This window comes from Vespa crabro, chromosome 23 (genome assembly GCF_910589235.1).
Source record: "Vespa crabro chromosome 23, iyVesCrab1.2, whole genome shotgun sequence".
NCBI lineage: Eukaryota > Metazoa > Arthropoda > Insecta > Hymenoptera > Vespidae > Vespa > Vespa crabro.
Window position 1 is genome coordinate 3,785,446 of NC_060977.1, and position 23,346 is coordinate 3,808,791.

The window sequence follows — 23,346 nt, forward strand, 5'->3', positions numbered from 1 at the left end:
CCGTGTGTTTTCCTAGGTCAGTGGGTATTGCGAGTGTTCCTTTGATTTTTCCTCTTTCCTTTTCGCTCGGCTCCATTGGTCGTTGCGAAAATATGGAGGTCGGTTGGTAAGGTCGGCCAAGATGGTACACCATAATTTCTAGAAGATCTCCTTTGAATAATAAGATTCTTGGGAGAAGCTAATAAAGTTTTCTCTCTATTTTTCCTTGCTCTTCTTTTTCGTTTTCGTACTTTTATTTTATTTTCTTTTTTTTTTTGTTTTCTTTTTCTTTATATATATATATATATATATATATCTCCCAACATTCTACTCTCCTTCTCTAAAGTTTTGCTAACACTTTATCAAAATATATTTATATATTATTATTATTATTATTATTGTTGTTATTATTATTATTATTATTATTATTATTATTATTATTAATAAAAATAATTGTACGAAGAAACGTTTAGGAATGTAACGATCAACATGGATTCTATAATAAAAATTATACGTGCCAACCGAACGAAACTACAGCAATCTTTCCGTAATACCCCTTGTCGAAATTCTAGCAATTTTTCAGCGTTGATCCAAAAATGTCTCCCACGCGTATAACCGTAAAATGGAATCTGTGTGCAAGTCTATATATGTATGTGTGTGTGTATGGGTGTATCGCTATAAATATTAATCCTATAATTGGCCTACACGGTGATTTACGCGACTCATAAATGTGCCTTGCCGTTATTTACAATGACAATTTGTGCACACGTGAGTCATGAATTTGTACGTTTTGTAAAACGTATACACGTTAGTTGAGAGCGTTAATACGAGTGAAATTTTTCGGTAAACGAAATAGCGACGATTCGATTTTTAACATTAGAAATTTTCTATGAACGTAATGGCCGAGAGCTGTAAAAAAAAAAAATGTTCTTTTCATTCACACGACTCGAAGGTAGTGGAAGGGGAGCGGAGAGATGGGAAAAGGGTGGGGGCAGATTGGTGACGTGAAAATGTCGTTTAAAAAATTCTGTTCGTAAAACGTTGCTAACCAAATGCACAAACACACGCGGTATCGCGCGTGGATACGATGGTATTTTCTTTTTTTTTTTTTTTTGTTAGCTTCGGTGAGAGAGAGAGAGAGAGAGAGAGAGGGAGAGAGAGAGAGAAAAGAAAAAAATGTCGAATTTAACGATCCTTTTATCCGAATTCCCGTATTTTCCATCGTTCGTCCTATGTCGTTCTATATCGTCCATGGTGGTATTGGAATGGAAGAAGAAACTCGATGATCGTTTCTGTTCCCTTCTAGAAACGTCGAAGAAGAATACCAATGGACGAAGAAAATTACACAAAGCCATTCGGAGGGCAGCGAGGAAAGAGAGATAAAAAAAGAGAAAGAGAGAGAAAGAGAGATAGAGAGAGATGTAGCGACCTTTTTACTCAACGCCAACCAACCACCTTCTTCTCTTCTTTTTCCTTCTCTTCCTCCTTCTCCTCCTCATCGTCGTCGTCGTATTCCAGCGTCCACTTTTCGTAAAGTATCGCATTTCCTTCTCTTTCACGAGATACGTGAATCTTTTCTAGCTCTTTTTTTTTTTTTTTTATTTTTTATATCCTCCTTTTCCGAATATATTTATCTACTTACAATACATGTATAAATACTTAACACCTTCGCAACGCAAGTTAAAGTTCGAATGACGTTTGAATAACGTGTATTCATTTGCATAAAACCTGCAAATTCATTAAATCTCCTGATAGTAGGAGGGGAATGAAGGATTTATGGAATTAAAATTCTCTGTTAATAAAAATCGAATTGTCGATGACGAAAGGAAAAAAAATGAAAAGAAGAGAAAAATAAAAAAAAAAACAGAGGAAAGAAGAAAAAGAAGAAGAAGAAGAATAGGAAATTGCATTCCTACGATTTAAATACCGATTGAATAATTACTTATTAATGCGAATTTATGCGATATAAGAGCGGAAGCATATTTCCCACTTAAATTCCTCGTTCCGTAACCTAGTTTTCTTGATCGTTTCGCGAGTTTATTATCTAGCACGAAGTTTGTTTTCCTACTGCCACTTTACATTTGCTGTTTTTAAATCCGCTTGAGATCATCTTAGCATGTATAAGTAAATACATACATACATATGCGTAGATATATATATATATATATATATATATATACATATATAGTTACGCATATACGTTTTCTATCATTGTAGGTGCATGTAAAAATCATACGTATTCCCTCTCTCTCTCTTTTCTTTTTTTTTATGCATGTATGTATATACAATTTTCTGACTAGTAAAATATTAAAATGCAAAAAGTGATGACAAGACGACGACGACGACAAGGATGACGACGATTATGACGATGATGATGATGATGATAATAACGAAAACATATATACTAATACACGAAACTTTTTAAATGCACGTACGCATAATACACTCGCGTAACTCTTGTAACGTAGACTCTCGTATTTAGCTTAAAGAAATCGATATCAGAGTTTTTTCGTTGTTCCTTCCTTCTTCTTCTTCTTCTTCATCTTCTTCTTCTTCATTTTCTTACTTCATGTTTACCGGAAGACAACGATGCCTTCCTGTATTTCGTAATATTCATCAAACAATGAATCATTTCGACATTTTTTGTTTTCTTTTTTTCTTTACTTATTAATATAGTAATATAGTAATATTATAGTATATAACATAATAATATTTTATATGAATTATGTATATATTCTGTTTTTTTAATCTTTTGTTAAATAAAGATCATGCTTGTAGAATGAGTGGTATGCGTACGTGTGCGTGCATGCGTGCGTGCATATATATATATATATATATATATATATATATATATATATGTATGGTATATATCGAAAGAAAGATATTCAGATTCCATTATCTGTACTGTTACTCTCCATTTTGTCGCTTTTCCGAAACTAAAATATTTATCAAACGTTAAACGTACGTTAAGTATACTTCTAAGCGAGGCACGAACCCGTTTGAGATTTCCACGGCTCGAGAGCAGCAGGAAGGAATTCCATTCTCCGATTAAAGTGTGTATGTGTGTGGAAAAGGAGAGAGAGAGAGAGAGAGAGAGAGAGAAAGAGATTGGAAGCGGGAACGAGACGCGTTGCCGTAGCGACTTTTACGACTCGAAACACGATCGCGAGTACTAACGGCGTTTAGAAGTCGTAAACGGCTTGATGGACGAGCGTGGATAAAGGGTAGTACCAAGCATTACCATGTAATATTTATTAATCCCCACTACCCGTATCTGAAATCCATGCAACAAAGGTCCCATCACCTTTATACGATTGCACGTTAGCGTAACTAATCCTCAAAAGGAAATCGTCCAGGATATATATTTATAACAGAAATGAGTTAAATTTATTGAAATAATGAAGTTATGATGATATAATGTTATATCGAAGAGAGCAAAAGAGAGAGAAACAAATAATAATAAAGTAGGGTAGATAGATGATTTTCCTTTTTTCTTTGTTTGTTTCATTAATCACGGAATTAATCTCTTTCTTTCTTTAATTACGGAATTAAAAAACAATGATTCCTGCACTGGTATTCAATTTTTTGTTAAATATTATACTTCGAGTCTATTTAATAATAATAATAACAATAATATGTCCGAAAAGTATCATTTTATTTTTGTAACCTCTTTTTTTATATATATTATTTATAAAAACACGTCGAATATAACGTATAACAATAATATTAAAGGTCCTATTAGTTCTGTACATACATATGTATATTAAAAATTCAAATAAGTCTATGGTTTTTTTTCTTTTTCTTTTTTTTTTCTTTTTTTTTTTTTACATTTTTCATTGATAATTTAATAATTTATTTTAATTTCTTTTAATTAATTTATTTTAATTGAAGATAACAGATAATCGACATAAACTTTCCGGAAATAGAATCCAATACTTCTGATAAGATAATTTTACAACGAAGGAGGAATAGTACAACGCATTATACATATGTACATGTATTTGTATAAAATTCAATTTATCATGTATTCCCTCGCATATATACATACGTATATATGTACAAATGTGGTCGATCGTAATGAACAAGGATGGAACAACGTTCTCTCGCATCGAGTTAGTCCGATAATCTTGGTTTTTGTTTTCGTCGACGGCCACCATCATTGCAATTCGTCTTGTTGCACTTCAATGAAGATAAAATCCATATTTTTCCTTTTCTTTTTTTTTCTTTTTTTTTTTTTTTTTTTTTTTTTTTTCTTTTAGTTCTTCCTCTTCTTTTCAATTAACCGTAATTATATATCGGTCTTCTCTCTTTTTCCTCTTCCTTTCTATTTTCTTCCTTTTTTTTTCTCCTCCTCATTTTAAATTAAAACGTAGCGATTGAGAAAAAAACGAAGGTTATAATAATCATGATGATATCATTAAGATTGTATTAACGTATAATAGATACATCAATCATATGAATCTATTAAAAGGGATCGGACTGAAAATCATTCTATATCATTTTCATTCCTAATAATTCTATCCGCGCGAACAAAGCAACTACGCATGTATATATAAACGATTAAACTTGATCCTTTTTCACACGCTCCGATATCTTCGCAATAACGTTGTTACCCTAATTACGTGTATTATCGTAATAACGCATTCGCGCATTAATTACGCAAGATCAAACGTTCTATTGCAAATAAATGACATACACTGCGATAATAGAATGAATCGTATTATACATATATATATATATATATATATATATATATATATATATATATATATATGTATATATTTATGTAATAATGTAATTTATGAAGTACCTTCTCGTTGCTCGTTGATAGTTCAATTGTCAGAAAGTATATGCGAATAAAATCATAAATTTAAAACGTAAAGAAGTGAGAAGAAGAATTTTTCTAGATGAGACGATGAAAATGGAAGATGTAATGCATAGAAAAAACAACAAAAAAAAAAAAAAAAGAAAAGATACGCACGTGAAACGAAATATTTATGTATCTATCTATGTATATATACGTGTGTGTACGTCTCTCTCTCTCTCTCTCTCTCTCTATGTCTATGTGTGTATATACGTACGTACGTAAACTGGAACGTCCTGGAAAAGCAAAGAAAAGTGCCCAACTTTCTAGTCTAACCAAATGGACGAATAAAATTATTTATTATCAAAGAGAGAAATAACCAGAGACGAGTGTGGGCAGACGATGACGAAGAAAAGCGATTACACGAATGCGTATAATTAGCCTATCGACGAAGGAAGTACATTCTTTCGAGATGACATATGTATATGTTTGAAAATATATTAACAGACATCTATCTTTTTTCTTTGCTATCACGTGACACTGTATCACGCCATTCGTAATAATAAAAACATCAAAAACAAGAGGAGAAGAGAGGTAAACAGAGAAAGAAAGACAGATAGATAGATAGATAGATAGAGAGAGAGAGAGAGAGAGAGAGAGAGAGAGAGAGAGAGAGAGAGAGAAAGAGAGAGAATGAGAAAAAAGAGAGAAAGAGAGAGAGAGGAAGACTGAAACAGAGAGAGTGATAGAAAAAGAAAAAAAGAAAGAGAGAGAGAGAGAGAGAGGAGTCGTATAACTTGTCTCTTTTATACAAGTTTACGTAATGCAACGACACAAGGAACCTGGGCAATGGGAGATATGTATGTAGATGCATAGCAGCTTGGGAGTCGCGTCGTCTCTACTCCCACGCACGTTACTTCTACTTTTCTCCAACTTTGTTCCTCCTCACCCACCTGTCTGAACGTCTGTCTCTTTTCAAAAAGTGTATATATATATATATATATATATATATATATATATATATATATATACCTCTATGTATATGTGCGTGCGTATGTACTCGTTGTATTCCTTCTCGACGACGTATCAAGGATTTGCGTTTCCATTTACTGTATGAAGGGAAAAACGTAATTTCATAATGTCTACCAGGTAGACGTTAGATTTCTTCGATTCTTTTTGTTTCTTTCTTTTTCTCTTTTTCTTATGTCTTCTTTCCTTTCGAACGAGTATATATAAATAGGGAAAAAAAAGGAAAAAGAAGAAAAGAAAAAAAAAAGAAAATGTTGGAGAAAAGTTTTGATAAAAAAAAACGATGAAACCAAAGAAATAATTTATATTGCTACGTTACTATATGAATATATTTTCTAAACGAGGTAACGCCAGAATGATGAAAGAAGGAAAGAAAGAAAGAAAAGAGAAAGAAAAAGAATCATTAAAATAAGAAGAACACAGATTTCTCTGATTAAAAGTATCACTTTTCCCATTGAGTTTACGTAATTAAAAATACTCAAGCATTTAATCACCTCGATGGTACTTGATTAATTTATAAGCTGCGATGCGCACGGTATCTCAATGCATTCCAATGTTTCTTTCACACACCTACACGCTCGTATAGACTCGTCTACGAATGAGAGGCATGATTAAACAACAGTGCTCCTATTGGTTTTCTTCCTTTCACGTTTCTTCGAATGAAAATTTATGTCATTAACGCATAAAGAAACTAACAAACTAGGGTCTGTTAAATGAGAACAATTTTTCTCAAATATCTATTCAATAAAAATTTTCTTTCAATTTTTAATAAGTTTCGTGATAATGAATAAATAATGAAAATATAAAACATCGAACGAAATTGCTTTTTTTTTCATAATTAATAAAATTTTATTAACGTAAAAATTACAAATCTATTATTAATATCCATTTAATATTTTAAATTTTTATTACATTTTATTTCATTTTACAATAATAAAGAAATAAAGAGAAACATTTAACAAAAGTCTCCCCCGCATCATTTTGTTGGCTCTGATAAATTCTTAGTGTTAATATATATATAAAAAAAAAAAAAGAAAACAAAAAACAAGAAGCAAAACAATAAATTAACGCGTCAACGATGAATTAATAAATCCATTTCGTCAAATACACATAGCGCTTCATTTATTCCCTCGAACGTCTTATTAATATTTTTAAAAGATCGAAGTAAGTTTTAAGATGGAACTGTGGGTAAGGGTCGAGAGGCAAAGGGCAAAGAGTGCGAGACGACAAAGTTAATGGGCAGAGAAAGAAAAGAGAGAAAGAGAGAAGAAGAAAAAAAAAAGAAGAAACGAAAAAAGAGGAAAAAAAAAAGAAAAAGAGGCAGATAGAAAGCATATTCAAGCTGACGTTGGAAGGTCGGCTTTCCTCCTTTTACCGGAAATTACGAAATGGCGTTACTTTCCATGCTTCCGTTGACGTAACGCAAATACGAGTCTCGTCTACGTCGTCGTGCCCATTTCCTTGAGTTAGAAAGAGACGGCTCATCGCCCTCACGTATCACAACGAGAGAAAGAAACAGAAAAGGGAGGAAAAATACGAGCAAGAGAGAGACAGATAGAGAGAGAGAGAAAGGGGGGGAGAGAAAAAGAGAAAAAAGAAGAAGAAAAAATAATATACCAAACGAAAATATAATAGCATAACTAGGAATATGAGAGTAACGATTTCTGATACTTTTTAAAACTACGTGACATGGACATTCGATCGTTTTCTTCTGTAACGCAAATATGTTATATGGATTAGATTACAAACTACGTACGATTACATTTCTATATTTCGAGATCGACGTTACTAAATATGCACCAAATTGAATCCTAATATAATTCAATGTGATTACTCGATACATGATAATTTAGAAAAAAGTTTTGAAGAGTTTTAAAACGTGCTTGATTACATACGTGTGCCATCGATGTTTAGGAAGTTGAAACGTCCCGTTCAGAAGATGTTTAACAACTAACGCGACTGTGGTTAATGACGACGTATATATGTAGATATCTAAGTATTTATTTATGTCTTTTCGTCCTTGTCGTACGTATCATTGAATACCGAATAAACAGACACGGCGTGTGCGTGTTTAAATGAGAGAGACAGAGATTGAAGTAGAGATAGAGATAGAGATAGGGAGTAACTAAGAGATACAGAGAGAGAGAGAGAGAGAGTGACAGAGAGAAGAGAAAGAGAGAGAGAGAGAGAGAGATAGTAAGAGAAGCGACCAAGAGCCCGAAGCTAATCGCCTTAACGGCAACAGCGGTTAGTAAATAGCTAAGGATATTGACCGCCTTCAACGTATACGACTGGTCCGATAAGTACGTCGTAAAGCGGTTAACGAGCATCGCCGTAGGCTGAGCACCGATTCATCGCTAATTACTAATGCACCCCCGCGCTTCCTATCCGATGGGGGATGACGTCGAACTAAGAGGAGACGACGACAACGACGACGACGAGAACGAGGACGACAACGATGACGATGACGACAACGGTTAGAACGAGAGAAATTACGAGGTACGATGTCTTAAACTATCTTGGATTCACGATCGATAGATAGGTTACTTAAACGACTATGTTGATTAATAATCGTTATTGATAGTCACGGCTTAATGATTTAATCGACAACGATCGATGTTATTATAGTTGTCATAAGAAATGATGACTATGAGGTAAGATAATAAATATGAAAATATGTGTAGTTCATTTTAACAGTTTAAATAAGTGAAATTTAATTAATGGTAGTAACCAGATCTAGTAATAATAGTGCCTGAGAGAGTTGTTATACAGAAGAAGAGATATAACATGTCCGATCGGATACTGAGCCTGTTCATATATATATATATATATATATATATATATATATATATATATATATATATATATATATATATATATAAATATATATATATAGGTGTAGATTATCATAAAAAGAAAAAGGAAAATAAAAAAAAAAGTATCCATCAAACGAGCCAGACGACTCGTTCTATATTTATAGTAGCGTTCTCCCTCCGATCCCAAAAGAACTTTTTAATAAAAGATCGTTTCAACATTTTTCGATAGATCGGTATCATAAAAAAACAAACCATATGAAACACCGTGAAACATAGTTTTTAAAATTCGAGATATTTCGTTAAGTCACTTTTAAATTACATGTGTATAAGAAAAATACAGAAGAGAGAGAGAGACAGCAAAAAATTAGGGTAAAGTATCGTATTACCAAAGTCTCCGACCGGTATGCGGTTAGTGTATATAAAGAGGGGTGAAGGACCGCCCTTTATATTGGTGATTTCTGCTCTCTTCCAACCAACCTCCCAAAGCTTCCTCCCTCCCTCCCTTCCTCCTCTACTACCCTCCTCTTTCACTTCGCCGTCATCCCATGCACTTTCAACACACATCGACCACTGTGGCCTGTCGTTCGGCCGGTCGGTTTCATCCCTCCTCTTTCCCTTTTATGGCGCATAACCGTGGCCATTTTGACCGGCCCGGCAAGTAATTCAATTTATAATTGAGCGAAAACCGCGATAGCGGGTGAGTATAAGCGAGAGAGAGAGGGAGAGAGAGACAAAGGTAAAGTGAGACAGAGAAAGAGAGAGAAAGAGAGAGAAAATGGTGCCGTCGTGTCTAGCCAGTGGAGCAGTCTGTGTTGGCTCGACTTCGTACGGGTCATTAGTACGTCGGCATATCGACCGACGTTTTCATCCCTCTTACTCCTCCATCGTAACCCTTAGAATACTAACCCCACACTGCCAACTCGTACTGCTATCTCTCTCTTTCTCTGTCTGTCTGTTTGTCTCTCTCTCTCTCTCTCTCTCTCTCTCTCTCTCTCTCTGTTGCTTGCCCAGTCATTAGGAAATACTTCCAAAGTCCATCCATTCACTGGCCTAGAGCCGTACTCTCTATCTGTCTCTCTTACTACCTCTTTTCGTTTCTATCTCTCCCTCCCTATCTCCCAACCACCCTCGTTCCTCCTTTCGACCTTCCTGGCCTACTCTCCCTTTCGCCCACGGGAACGTAGCACGCGCCATCCGACACACCGTGATTTTCTCTCTCTCTCTCTCTCTCTCTCTCTCTCTCTCTCTCTCTCTCTCTCTCTCTCTCTCCCTCCGTCCCTCCCTCCGTCCGTCTCTCCCTCTCTCGGAGAAAAAGCACTCTCCCGATTGACTTCTTTCGTTACGCTTTGCCGCGAAGGCCAACGTTTCAAACCCCCCCTCTCTCTCTCTTTCTTTTTTTTTCCTTTCTCTTGCTTTCTCATTTCTGTTCTCTTCGTTCGGATCACTGAAAAGGGATACGAAAATAGGTCGACGATACTGCGGGAAAGGTCATTGGCTCGTATACGCACGCTCGAGTAAAACGATACTTGCCATGGTGAAAGGATATCTTTTTTTTTCTTCTTCTTTTCTTCTTTTTCTCTCTCCTTCTACTCTTTTTTTCTTCCTTGCTTTTTCTTTTTCTTTTTTTTTTTTCTTTCGACGATCGATCGAAAAACTAATGCTCGTTCAACGCAACTTTTTTGCTTTTGTTAATCGAAAAGCGTCGTTTTAATCCATCGATTAAAATTTCTCGAAATCCTCTAATAACAATTTTAATTTCTTTCTTTCTCTCTATCTCATTTTTTTTATTATTTTGTTCCTTCTTTCTTTTTTTTTTTTTTATTCGACCACGAAGTAACATCACATCCACGGAAGGGACAGGACGGTGGGCGGTATGTCATAATGGTGGTCATGATGGTATAAATGAAATTCTATGTAAATATCAAGGAAGAAACGAATGGACCCCGTTTCAATGTATAAAACTCGATCGATGGGAACATCTTCTCTCTTTCGAACAATTCCATTCTACTTACCGAGCAATGAATCAAAGCCGAACGAGCATTATCGTGATCGTATTGTCCGCGCAATAGAATTTAAACTGAGAACTCTCCTTTCTACAGCACCGAAGAGGACGAACTTTGTACACACCGCTCGGATATCCTTGCTAGCTCGCTTCCTCGTGTCTCTTTCGGTTTCTCTCTCTTTCTCTCTCGCTCTTTCATTCCCCGATTCTCCCGAGCTCACCCCAGCACCACCACTACTAGTACCAACCATCCACCACCACCATCACTACTACCACCTTCTATCAACCCCTTATACACCAGCCTCTCCTCTCTTCGTGTAACTCCTCGCTTCCTCGCTCTGTCCCGCTCTCACCCTTTCCTACCTCTTCGCGCCGTATCCATGGAAACGCTTGGGAGAGCCAAAAGCTCCGAGATAGGAAAAGGACCAAGGCTGCGTGAGGAGAAGCAACGTACTCTACGGGGAAAGAGATAGAAAGAGAGAGAGAGAGAGAGAGAGAGAGAAACAGAGAAAGAGAAAGAGAGAGAAAGGAAGAGAAACCGGTGGAGGCTTCGAGAGGGAAACTTTGTAGACACGACGTTTCCTGGCAGAAAGGGCTGCTGCTACTACTGCTACTGTTGTTGCTGCTGCTACTACTGCTACTACTGCTACTGCTGCAACCGCTCCTGCACCTTTGCGAACGAATGCTCCGATAAAAAGCACCGGCGAACGAGAGAATGAGAAAAGAGTCTCCTTCTGCTTCTGGTTGGACAACGCGTACTGTAAACTTCGAACGATGTTTTTTCCCTTGACCAATAGTAGAAACACATATGTGTTATACGTGTATGTACATATTTACATATGTATGTATGTATGTATATTTGTATGTACGTAAGTTACGGTACATTACTGACTGTTAAATTATTTAAAGAATCTTTAAATCGTAGAAATAGTAGTAAAAGGAATAAAGCGTATTATCCAGCACGAAGAAAATCTATGGATTATCCAGCAACAAATATCAAACCCGAAGAGATCTGTTATTGGTGTTAGCGGAGCGATTACGTGAATAAATATTGTAATAATTCCTTTGAACCCTTTTGTTTTTCATTGGTACATAGATCATGTATGTTTACTGTACTTTAGAAACACGCTTATACTATTCCTAGTTCTATAACCACACACACACACACAGAATTTTCTTCTCATATATTTCATTCGTCCTCGTAGATTCAATTATTTTATATTAAATAAAGGAAAAACGATAAGTACATATATACCAGAAAAAGGATTTTCATTTTCCATCTTGCTAATCGGCATTACTTCTTTTCCCTCCCTCTCACTCGCTTCCCCCCACTCTTTTTATTTTCTTTCCAGTATACCTATAAAACTTATGTACAACGGGAGGTAATTTACTTTCGGATTTAATGAAAACGCTTTTGCTGCTTTTGAGAGAAAGGAAAAAGCGATCGCGATCGCGCGCGAAAGAGAGAGAGAGAAAGAGAGTTTGGCAGTTTACAACGGGCCCTTCGAACTTACCTGTACATATGTATATAGGGTATGTACTACTTGGTTCGACGGTTTGTAACAAGTTCCATGCGATTCCTCTATCGGTTCCGGTGATCCATCGCTTTTCCGATAAATCGTTTCGCGATAGCCGTTCGAGCGTATCGTCTATCTTCGCGATGCGAGTTTTCCGAACGCCTTTTCTACTTTGTATGTAACTACACGGTCACGAGAAACGATACGCGAGTTCCACCCACTTCGTCTGAAAGTGTTCAGGAAAATCGCATTAATTTCGGAGCTAGTTTAAACGTACGAACGTACGAACGAACGAATGTACGAACGTACGAACGTAGGAACAAACGAACGAACAGGGCAATCTTTCGTTTTAACGAAAAATCATCCGGACGTTTCATTAGATTTTCACTTCGTTACGAAGGTGTATCAATTTTTTAATGGTGTAAAAAGGAAGAAAAAGAAAGGAAGAGAGCGGAGTTGGGGAAGAGAGACTGAGAGAGAGAGAAAGAGGTCGCGAGAATATAGCTCGATTAATTTCTAATTTATCGATGCGCGAAGGTGCCACGTCTAATTAAAAGCTCTAACAACACGCGAAAGTAATAGATATATAACGTCGTTCTACTAATTACACCAGCGGCCGAATTAAGTTCGATTAAAGTGCAACGTTTCGTCTCATAAATGAATAAAAAACTTTCCACGATATATATATATATATATATATATATATATATATATATATATATATAAAAGTATATTAACCCTTAAATGCGAATGTGGTCGCGGAATTACAGCGTATTAACGATTAAGGTAGTTCATTTTTACGAGCAAAAATTGTGTTTTATAAAGCCTATAGCAACATAATATTGCAATATTATTCTCGCATTTTACTTACATATTAACTTAATAAATAGTATCATAATATCTTTCTTTTATACAATTTTTTTGTTTATTAAAAAGAAAGTAAATAAATAAATAAATGAAAAAAAAAGAAAATTAAGAAATAAAAGAATTTAAGATCTACGCGTTAAAGGATTGGATAAATGCAATAAACATTTATTTAAGAAACTTTCTCATTCTCTATTTATGTCTTTTTTGAAATATATAATTTCTGAAAAATATTCTTGATTTTTCTCGAGAGAAACAAAATATCTCTTTAAAAGGGAAACTTAAAAGCTTTCGCAGATCGTCTCTCTCTCTCTCTCTCTCTCTCTCTGTCTCTTTCTCTGGATCATGGTATTCTTACAGAAAAAGAAAAATACACCAAGCAGCTATTCTGGAACACCATCTGGGCGTAACGCAATGTCCTTTTTTTTTTTTTACCTTTCCCAGATAGTTCGCGATGCTATCCACGCCCTAATGCGGTCCCGTCCGTCCTCTATCAATCCACCCTCTCTCTTTCGTATCTACCATCAACGCTTGAAACCGAAATCTCAGTGATGGAGAGTCGTCCGTTACAAGTAACTTCCCCACCCCGGTTCCCCCATCTCCGTCTCTCTCCCTTACCCTTTCTCTTTCTCTCTCTCTCTCTCTCTCTCATCTACCCCCTTAAGGAATCAGACACAGTTTGAAGATCCCAACCAGAACTTTCTGTTACGTTATCTACAAGCGTCAGGAGAAGAGGAAGAGAACAGGGAATGGGGTGGTTGAGGATGGGTATGAGAGGGTAGGAGTAGGTAGGACGGTAAGATCTTATCGGGCAAGTCAATATCTCCTTAACCTTCAATCGAGAGGTATCTTCCGTCGATCGAGCATGGAGGATTTCATTAAAGTCTAGTCGATAGTCGAGGCTCTACTGTAAAAGCGGGAAGCGGGAGGAGTTAGATGGTGGTACGTAGGTAGAGAGGAGAGGGAAGGATAAGACGAAGCGAGAGAGAGAGAGAGAGAGAGAGAGAGAGAGGTGCTGGGGAAAGGAAGCTCTCATTTGCGAAACTTCAAACTAGGTACTTAGCTAGGTATATACTGTGTGAATTCCGAAGGGCCAAGAGAATCGCAAAATTAATACGTAAACACCCATAAAGGTACCGATCTTGGTGTATACACATAGAAGGGTATTCTCGCAAGAGAACGCCGTTTGGTCTGGTCTGAGGTGTGGTAAGCGCCAGAAGTGGTTGAGGAGAAGGAGGAGGAAGAGGAGAAGTGAGGAGGTGAACGCATAGATGGAGATAGAGAAGAAAAAGGAGGAGGGGGAGGAGAAGAAGTGGAGGTGAACGTAGAGGTGGAGACAGAGAAGAAGAAGAAGAAGCAGGAGGAGGTGAAGGAGGAGGAGGAGGAATAGAAATAGGAGGGGGAAGAAGAGTACCTACTACGCGTACGAGCGAGTAAGTTACGCTTAAGTGTGTAATATAATCTCCCTCTGACATTAACGGTACATTGTTATTACTCGTGTTAAATTTGATCGCTCGCTATAAGTTTCAAGTCCCTGAGGCACGCCTTAGCAATGCCGAATACACAAACATCGTCGCGTCCTCTCGCGCGTTAAATCAGTATCGGTTTTCACGCTTCTACCAAAAGCATCCAGCTGTTAATGCATGTACAGGACCCTAGGACGATTAATAAACTCGATCTCAATCGTTATCGCGATTAACGTTAACGTTAACGTCAATATTAATGTTAGGCTTATCTCGTTCGCGTTCATTTACGTTCGATAAATCGTTTATATCTTTCATTTCTATTGGATAATATTTTTTCTATAATTCTTAACGATAAAAACTTCGTCCAAGTTAATAAAATATATCCTACATGATACATATATTATCAATTAAAGATATAATAAAGTAAAGGCGACGTTTGGAAAGATCATTAGGAGGAGATTTTAAACGATAAGGATGTTTTATAAATAAGGGATGTAATCCAAATGGAATTTCTAATCGATTGAATTATTTCGATATAATTGAACGGAAATATATGTACAATGGAATTATATGATAGTTTTCAAATATTTAGTTTAAGTATTCATCTGGAACAGATATGTCTACGGATATGTACGTATATATGGATACGTGTTTTAGATTTAATGGTTATGACATACATAATCATCCATCAAATTTGGATACATATTATATGTATGAAAGTTCTTGCCCCCAATTAATAACCCAGCTTTATTAAATGCACGTCAATGATAGTAGTAGTTCCTGATTAATTTAATATCCCTTGCTGTTTCGTGAACTTTATGATGTCCGGTTATTCATGATTAACTGTACTGAATTTCTCATCGTCATTAATGAAAAATAAATCATCAGTCTTCTCAAATTCTCAAAACTAAGATTCTCAGTTCTAAACTTTGCTAATCACATTCTAATAATAGTATATTTTAACCAAAATACTATTCCGGTAAATAGCACATATCCTTTTTATCCGTTTCTATTGTATATTTTGTCTTTTAATACATACACATACACATACAATTTCTAAACGATGAAATGTGATGAAACGATTTGTTTCGAAATTCGTCAAAAGGATCGCAGAGAAATCCAGTAGCGGTTTCCTTCCGTGGGTCGATCGGTCGGTCGGTGGCATCAAACGTCGAGCGGAAGGAAGCGTTCGAAGCGGAAGTTTCGTGAAAAGGAGGGTAGAATAGGGAGGGATAGGAGAGGGAAAGAGGGAGAAAGAGAGAGAAAGAGGAAGGGAGGAAAAATAGAGAAGAGAGAACGATGGTGGACACTTGTTCACCGGAGTTCGAAACGAACGCACGGTTCGAAATCGCATGAGGAGGAATAAGAGGAGGAGGAGAAAGAGTCGATGGACATGGAGATTGGTTGACGTGGAGGTGAATGTAGAGGATGTGGAAGAGGAAGTTGGAGGTGGTAGGCCAAACGCGGCCGAACATAGGAAGCCGCTCGATTCCCATGTCCCCGCGGGGATTCACGGCGTTTCAGGGCCGAAATCAAACGAAATCCCTGACCGTCGAGAGGTAGAAGAGGAGGTAGAGGAGGAGGAGGAGGAGGAGGAGGAGGAGGAGGAGGAGGAGGAGGAAGAGGAAATGGAGGAGGTGGAGGTGGACATGAAGGTGGAAGTGGAGGAAGCGCGAGAGTGAGTCGAGCGAGGGTGGACCCTCCATGATTTATGTCCGTGGGGGTGCTGATACAATGGGAGAATAATGAAGTTGGGCTACCGTCGGTGCAGCTCTCTGTCCGGACGGTCTCGACGGCTTAGCTTGGCAAATTAGACAGAGAATATGGGGCGAGGGCCTGTCCGGCTTTCGGGTGAGCTTGCCGAGAGAGAAGGAGGAGAGTCTGCCAGGGGCATGGAAACAAGGGGACTTTAACGTTACGATTGCACCGAAGAGATCCATATCGTCCGACGTCCAACTGATTGACTGGACACCGACGGCAACTCGATCCCTTAACGCCATCTATTGTTAGTTATAACCTACAATGTATCGGGTTTAATTTTTAACGTCAAATTTGCCCGATTCAATCGTAAGCGATACGAAAATTTGTCTATTTTGTTGGACGGTTAAAAGAGAAAAAGAATAAAAAGGAGCAAAAAAGAAAAAAGAAAAGAAAATAATAAAGCGATTCGACTTCCGGTAAGATATCTCGAGAATATATCGAAATTTTGCTTGCGACATTATTTTACGTAAAAGGAAAGTAATATTTTGAAAAGAACTTTTCTCTTTTTTTTTTTTTTTTAAATATATATATATCGTATTATCGAAAGGGACCGTATTGGCGGTCTTTGAGGAAAGTTCGTGATCTATCGGATTTGAAGAGTATTTAAATCGGACAAATATTGACGACATTCTGATACGATACCTTAGAAAATGTTTTCCTAAAGGTCGCGTTTCTTACGATAATAAATTTTCTTTTATTATTTCAATAGATAGATCTAGAACGAGATATGTGTGTCGATCGATTATATTAATACTTCCCCCTTTTTCTTTTCTAATTAAAATCAAGCTCTGGTAAATGCAAAAATTATTCTAGCAGAAATTTTCTAATAATGTTTCTTTTTTTTCCGTACCAGTGCGCAAGTTTTATCGACCGTAACTGCATCGAGCAGTCAATGACTTCTACTTCTCTCTTTCTCTCTCTTTCTCTCTCTCTCTCTCTCTCTCTTTCTATCTTTCAATTCTTCTATTCATAGTTAACAATGATGCACCTGTCAAACTGTAGAGCAGGTAAATAAGTACATACAACACAGCCGGCAAAAAAGAAAAAAGCGAACCCTTGAAAGAGTAGAACACGTGGCCCATTGGTACGTATAAGGGATTCTCGAATGAAAGTAAAAGGGCAACCAGACGAACGTTTACCCTCCCTTCTTACGTCACAATACAAAGACTTTCAAACAGGTACAGTAATAGATATAGGCGTTATTATAAAGGGATGAGAACATTAATTACGACGTGTTAACGATCGAACGCTAACTAAGGGCACCTAGAATATCGTAACGATGACCGCAATTCTACGTCGTTTATTGCTTCCCACGTAGTAATTAATAGCTGCCGAAACAGAGCGATTAAACTATTAAACTATCGCTTCTAATCGATCGTGACTAGTACCGGATGGTAGGTAATCAAATACACGGAATATAGTAGAAAATAGATGATGTCGTTAAGATTGATACTTGTCCATCTTGTTTTCTTATCACGTTATATATCTATAGAAAGAAAATAGATATAATCGATGTCATTCGATTTAATGTTTCTATTAGAACATATATGAATGAATCAATCCATTAATCAATAAATAAATAAATAAATAGATAAAACGACAGACGATAATGTTAAAAGATTAAATATTTTCTTTTCTTTTTCTTCTTCTTTTTTCCTTTTTTTTCAAGATTCTCTCCCTCTCTCTCTCTCTCTCTTTCTCTCTAATCAATTTTCCTTCATCTTTAGCGTATTAAAAAATAAAAAGTTAAGAAAATACTTGCGAGCATATCGTTAATTATTATTCGTCCTCTTATCGTACGCAACTCGACTAAAATACTAGACGGTTTTAATCGTTGCGTTACGAGAAGAATATCTGACGAGGAGGAGGTTGCGGCGAGGAATCGAGAAAGAGGAAGAGGAAGAGGAAGATAAAGAGGAAGAGGAAGAGGAGTGGGTAAAGTTATCAAGGTGTCTCCGGAGAAAAGTACGCGTCCCGTCGCGTCCCGTCGCGTTTAGTCGAGCTAAGGGAAAGTTACAACGACGAGGAGGAGGATAACAAAAAGGCGAACCGGGCGGATCCACGAGAAGGTACCTTGTTAAAAAGTCTCTCCTTAACGAAGCCGATGTAAAAGCGCCTCGTCACAGTATACGACGCCTGACATTGTTTATCGAGGATAGAAACTCGACGTACTCTCGTAGGCGTTTAAACGTTTCCAAAGAGTAACCAAAAGAGGTGTGGCAGAAGACTTTAAAGAAACATTAGAAATTTTTCTATCGTCGTAGAAAGAAATATTATTTCGATTCTTTCGATTAATCGCGCGATACTTAACAAAAAAAAAAGAAAAAAAAAAAACAAAAACAAAAATAAAGCAAAGCAAAGCAAAAAAAAAAACTCTATCTAGGTTCTTACGTAATTATAAATGTTGTAGGAAGATTAGATATCCGTGTGGAACGTCGAACGCAGGCGTATCGCGTGTAAAAAAGAAGATGGAATGGAATTTTGAGCTAAATTACGCTCGCGCACGTGAGCTTTTGCGGAAAGAAATCGATACGCGTTTCTCTCGAGGGCGAACGAAAGGACGATACTTAGTTTACTCTGCTGCGACTTAACGAGCAAAGGCATTTCTCCGCCTGATGAAGAAATAACATCGACGATGGTATGAAACAAGACGCTTAACAATAACTGAAAAATATAGGAAGTTAATCCCGTAATAAATAAATTAAATCGCCCAAACGTTTCTTCAACGAATGAAATTTTTCCAATTATTACCATAGTTACTAAACTATGGCAATGAAATTTTTATATTTTATATGACTACTTCGTCGATCCATATTCTCATTCTTTTTATGATCTACAATATGATCCAAAAGTTTCCAAATCAAGTTTCCAAAACAAGTTTCAAAATCAATTACTCCATATCGCGACTTTTTTCAGATCGTAAAAAAAATTCTTACGCTTGTTGATTATTATATATGATCACTTAAGAAATTTTTAATCTCCTCCCTTTAACCCCCTCCCTCCCCCTTCACAACTTTACTTCGCAAAAAATATGTCGTTCTTCGACGAATGAAATTTGTTATCGAATTTATTATACTTGTAGTAATCATAAGTTTTAATGTTTTAAATGTTTACAAGCTGCTTGATCCATCGTTTCCTCTTTCTATAATCTACCTCGTAATAAAACATCCCTGTTGTTTCTCATTTTTTCTTCAATAGATGAAATATTTTGATATTATTACTATACCGTTATAGTAATTATAGGCATGTTTTATATTTCACATGTATACCTCTACCAATCTGCCTACACACACAGCGACACGTATAAGCTCCCTCTCTCTCTCTCTCTCTCTCTCTCTCTCTCTCTCTCTCTTTCTCTTCTCTCCTCTCAATTTATTTTTTCTTTCTTTCTAAAAACTATCTCTAGTAAGACTTCTCCATCCAGCTCGTTTCACTTCCATTATCTCATGTCGAAATAAAACGTTGCCGTTGGATATTTCGTTAAGAATATAAATCGCTCGGCGCTTATATTGCTCGGCGAAGGCTAAGTTTACTTCAGACAAAAAAGAAGAGAGAAGGAAACAAAATAAATAAATAAAATAAAAAAGAAAAAGGAAGAAAAAAAGAAAAGAAAAAAAAAGAGAACGTGTTTCCAAGGAGTAAAAAACTGAGGGGAGAACTAATTTGCAGAAATATGAGCAAGATAGGCACAGCCGTGCTCTTGTATTTACTCGAAGAATACTCGATGAGAGAGAGAGAGAGAGAGAGAGAGAATGTATAAAAGAAGATGAAGATGATAGAATACGGAAGAGAGAGAAAAAAAGAAAAAGTAAGAGAAAGACAGAGAGGGCGTTGGGAGTTAGTAGCACGCGAACGGGATGGTTTCTCGCTCGACCGGAGGACCTCGCTTCGAGAATTACAATTTTACGAGCGCTTCCATTTCACGGCCTTCCTCCCTCCTCCTCCTCCACCCCCTCAACCACCTCACAGTTTCCCTCACCTCTCACCTAACCCTCCTTTCCTTCCTTCCTTCCTTCCTTCCTTCCTTCTTCTATCTCTATCTTTCTCTCAGCCCCACGACGGAACTTCATCCGATTAAGCGACTTTACGATCTAGCAGTAGGTATCTTAGCCGTGAGGAGAAGTAGGAGAATAAGGAGAAGGAGAAGGAGAAGGAGGAGGAAGAGGAGAAGAACGTTTCGAATTACGGTGCTCTTACCTGAGGGGTGTGCTGGTATACTCTGGTCCCGTCTGTAAATCTGACTAACATTGCCGTTTCCTTGTGAGGACTTTTACGACGAAACCAAGGAAGAAATCAGAAAAGAAGGAAATGAGAAGAAGCGAGAACGAGAGAGATAGAGAAAGAGAGAAAGAGAGAGAAAGAGAACGAATGCAGAAGTTTATATGACCTCTGGATACACTGTCTCCATCGTATAGTTCTATCCACGACCTTGAATCCCTTTTACTCAACAAGAATATTGACCTTGATTCCATATCCCAACCTACGAGCCTACGTTTTTCATTTAACTATTTCGATGTTAGATACATACATATATTTATGTCGATGGTGGAAAACCGACAAGAAAATTCAATTTATTTCATCTTATATGTTCGATTACCTTTCCCTTACTCTAACCGAAAGGTCCCCGCGATGTTATCGCAACGAGTTTTATGGATACCTTTACGAGCGAAAGCGAACACGTTCTCTTTGGATATCTTCTTCTCACGTATTACGTAGGTACTTACTTACGACGATTCGCTTCGATATAGTGTACTTACTTACTTACTTACTTACTTACTTACTTAGTTACTTACGCGTTTCTTTACTTTTTACGAATAAAAATGTTAAAGGGAGAAAGCTAGTTCTTTTTTTGTCCTTTTTTTCTATTTCTCTCTCTCTCTCTTTCTCTCTAATTTGTGCCTTTTTTATTTTTTTTCTCCCTCTACTTCTCTTTTGCCCTCTTCTTTTTTTTTTTGTTTAACATCTCTCCCTCCCTCTTTCTCTCTCTCTCTTTTTGTTTTTTTTTTTTTTTACGCTCGTAGATAAGTATAGCGCTTTTTCAGTGGCAAAGGCCGACGGCAAAGTTCCCGCGCAAACGCGAACCTCAAATATTTGGATCGTAAAAGCGGCAGACAGCGAGGTGGAGATGGACTATTTGTCGAGATATAAAAATCGAACGGCCCTCTCGATTCGCAGGGATGATGATTTTAGTGATGTGCAGATAGAGAGAGATTCGGTAACTTCGACTACGTAAAACCATTATAGCAGAGAGGTGGTGTATGAGAGGGGAGGGGTGAGAGATCCATTAGAATTACTTTCGGGGGGGTGGGGAGGGGAGGAAGCTCTCTTCGTCGGATCGCAGAAAACTTTTCTAGCGAGGCAAGTAATTAAGAACGGCATATTCTTTTTTCCTTTTTTTTCCCACTTTTTTATTTTTCATTCTTTCTTTTTTTTTTTTCTTTTTATCAACGATCAACGCGAAATCTCGATCCTTTCCTTTCTCTTTCCTGATTATTGTACCACTCGAGATTTCGTCGTTTAGATCTCTTTTACTTTTCCTTAATTTTTATTCCATATAAAATGAAGGAGATTACGTACGGACAATGAACTCTACATATGTTCATCCTATATTATCTATTTGTATAGATAGTAATGCAATTTTCAGATTCAATATAACTGTGCTCTCTCTGTTATATTGTAAACATTCACTTTATAAATACTAACTTTACTACCTGATTAATATTACATGAAAGCGTTCGAGCATGACGGAATACTATCAATTTATTGCAAACTAGAACCAGTTTAACGCTCTTTGCACAGCTGTAATCAATAATTCAATCTACGTATAAACATTAATTCAGATATCTGAATTGATATTGATTTCTACAATGCAAAATGAAAAAAGAAAAAGATAAAAAAGTGAAAAATAAAAAAGCAAAGTAATTCGACATGATCGAAAATAAATATTATTTATATATATATATATATTTTTTCCTTTGATATTTGATATTTCGTTGAATATAATAACAATAATAATAATAACAATGATAATAATAATATCTATTTAATAACAATAAAAAGTGTTATCTGTAATCAATATTAAATCCTTATAAGATGAATCCGCGAAGAGCAGCTAGGTAAAAGTGAAAACGGTGCAATGAGACCATTTTTCAAACGAGCCCCATACACCATATAAACCTCTAAACGTCCATTCATCTCGGTGAATTTATCGGTACGTTTACTCCCCAGGTTCGGGGTGGTAAAGTGCTCCTTCCCCAGGCTTCTCTTTCTCCAACCCCTTGACCAACGATCCTGCACGTTGGATAACCAACTGCGTGATACGAGACGTTAGCTCATAATCCCTCGATAAATCGCCTTAGAACTTCGCGAGTCGTGGCCTGGGTGTAGTTCGATATCTGTGCGTATGTACGAACCATGTAATCGTGGTTACATACATACATACATACAAACATATACACATAGATACATTGTTGCATGCATTCGACGTTCCATGAGGTTGCTTGAATTTTATTCCCGCATTATTAAAAAGAAAAAATAAAAAAAAAAAAAATAAAAAAGAAAGAAAGAAAGAGATTCCAACGAATCCGAACGTAGAATCGTCTCTTAACTATAAGTTATATCATGATAAAAGATAAAATAGAATAAAAAATAGAAATGAGAAACCTGATGTGTTTTTCTTTTTCTTTTCTCTTTCTCATACGAGACTAATTTACGCATATATATATATAACACGTATTTGGCAGTTCACACGATTGCTTGAATTTTATTTTCACGTTATCGTAAAGTAATAAAAAAAAATAAAAAAATGAATGAAAAATTCCAATGTCGTTTCTCAAATAAAATAGATGTTATCTATTTTAGAATTAAGATCAAAAATAGAAAAAAAAAAGAAGTAATAAAATTAAAAAAAAAAAAAAAAAAGAGAGAAAAAAAAGGAAAATAAGTAAAAAAATTAAAAAAATACAAAAATAAAAAAGAGAAGCTTCATTATTATTCTTTTTTTCTCTTTTTCTGATGCAAGACCAACTATTAACGTCGAAAGCAAATATATTCCTCTCAATGTTTCTAAGATAAAACCTAGCTCACGTTCAATAATAAATCACTTCGG

At 36.4% G+C, this 23,346-nt stretch overlaps 1 protein-coding gene and 1 long non-coding RNA gene across 6 annotated transcripts in view; both read right to left on the minus strand.

Annotated features, from left to right (window-relative positions):
- Nucleotides 1-8,549, minus strand: part of LOC124431975 — a 37,462-nt gene extending 28,913 nt beyond the window's left edge. For all 3 annotated transcript variants that reach the window (XR_006944158.1, XR_006944157.1, XR_006944156.1), the window contains exon 1: nucleotides 7,708-8,549. This is a non-coding gene — a long non-coding RNA (uncharacterized LOC124431975). The remainder of the gene's footprint in view (nucleotides 1-7,707) is intronic.
- Nucleotides 1-23,346, minus strand: part of LOC124431969 (Krueppel-like factor 6) — a 301,934-nt gene that overhangs the window by 194,462 nt on the left and 84,126 nt on the right. The gene's annotated exons all lie outside the window — the stretch shown is intronic.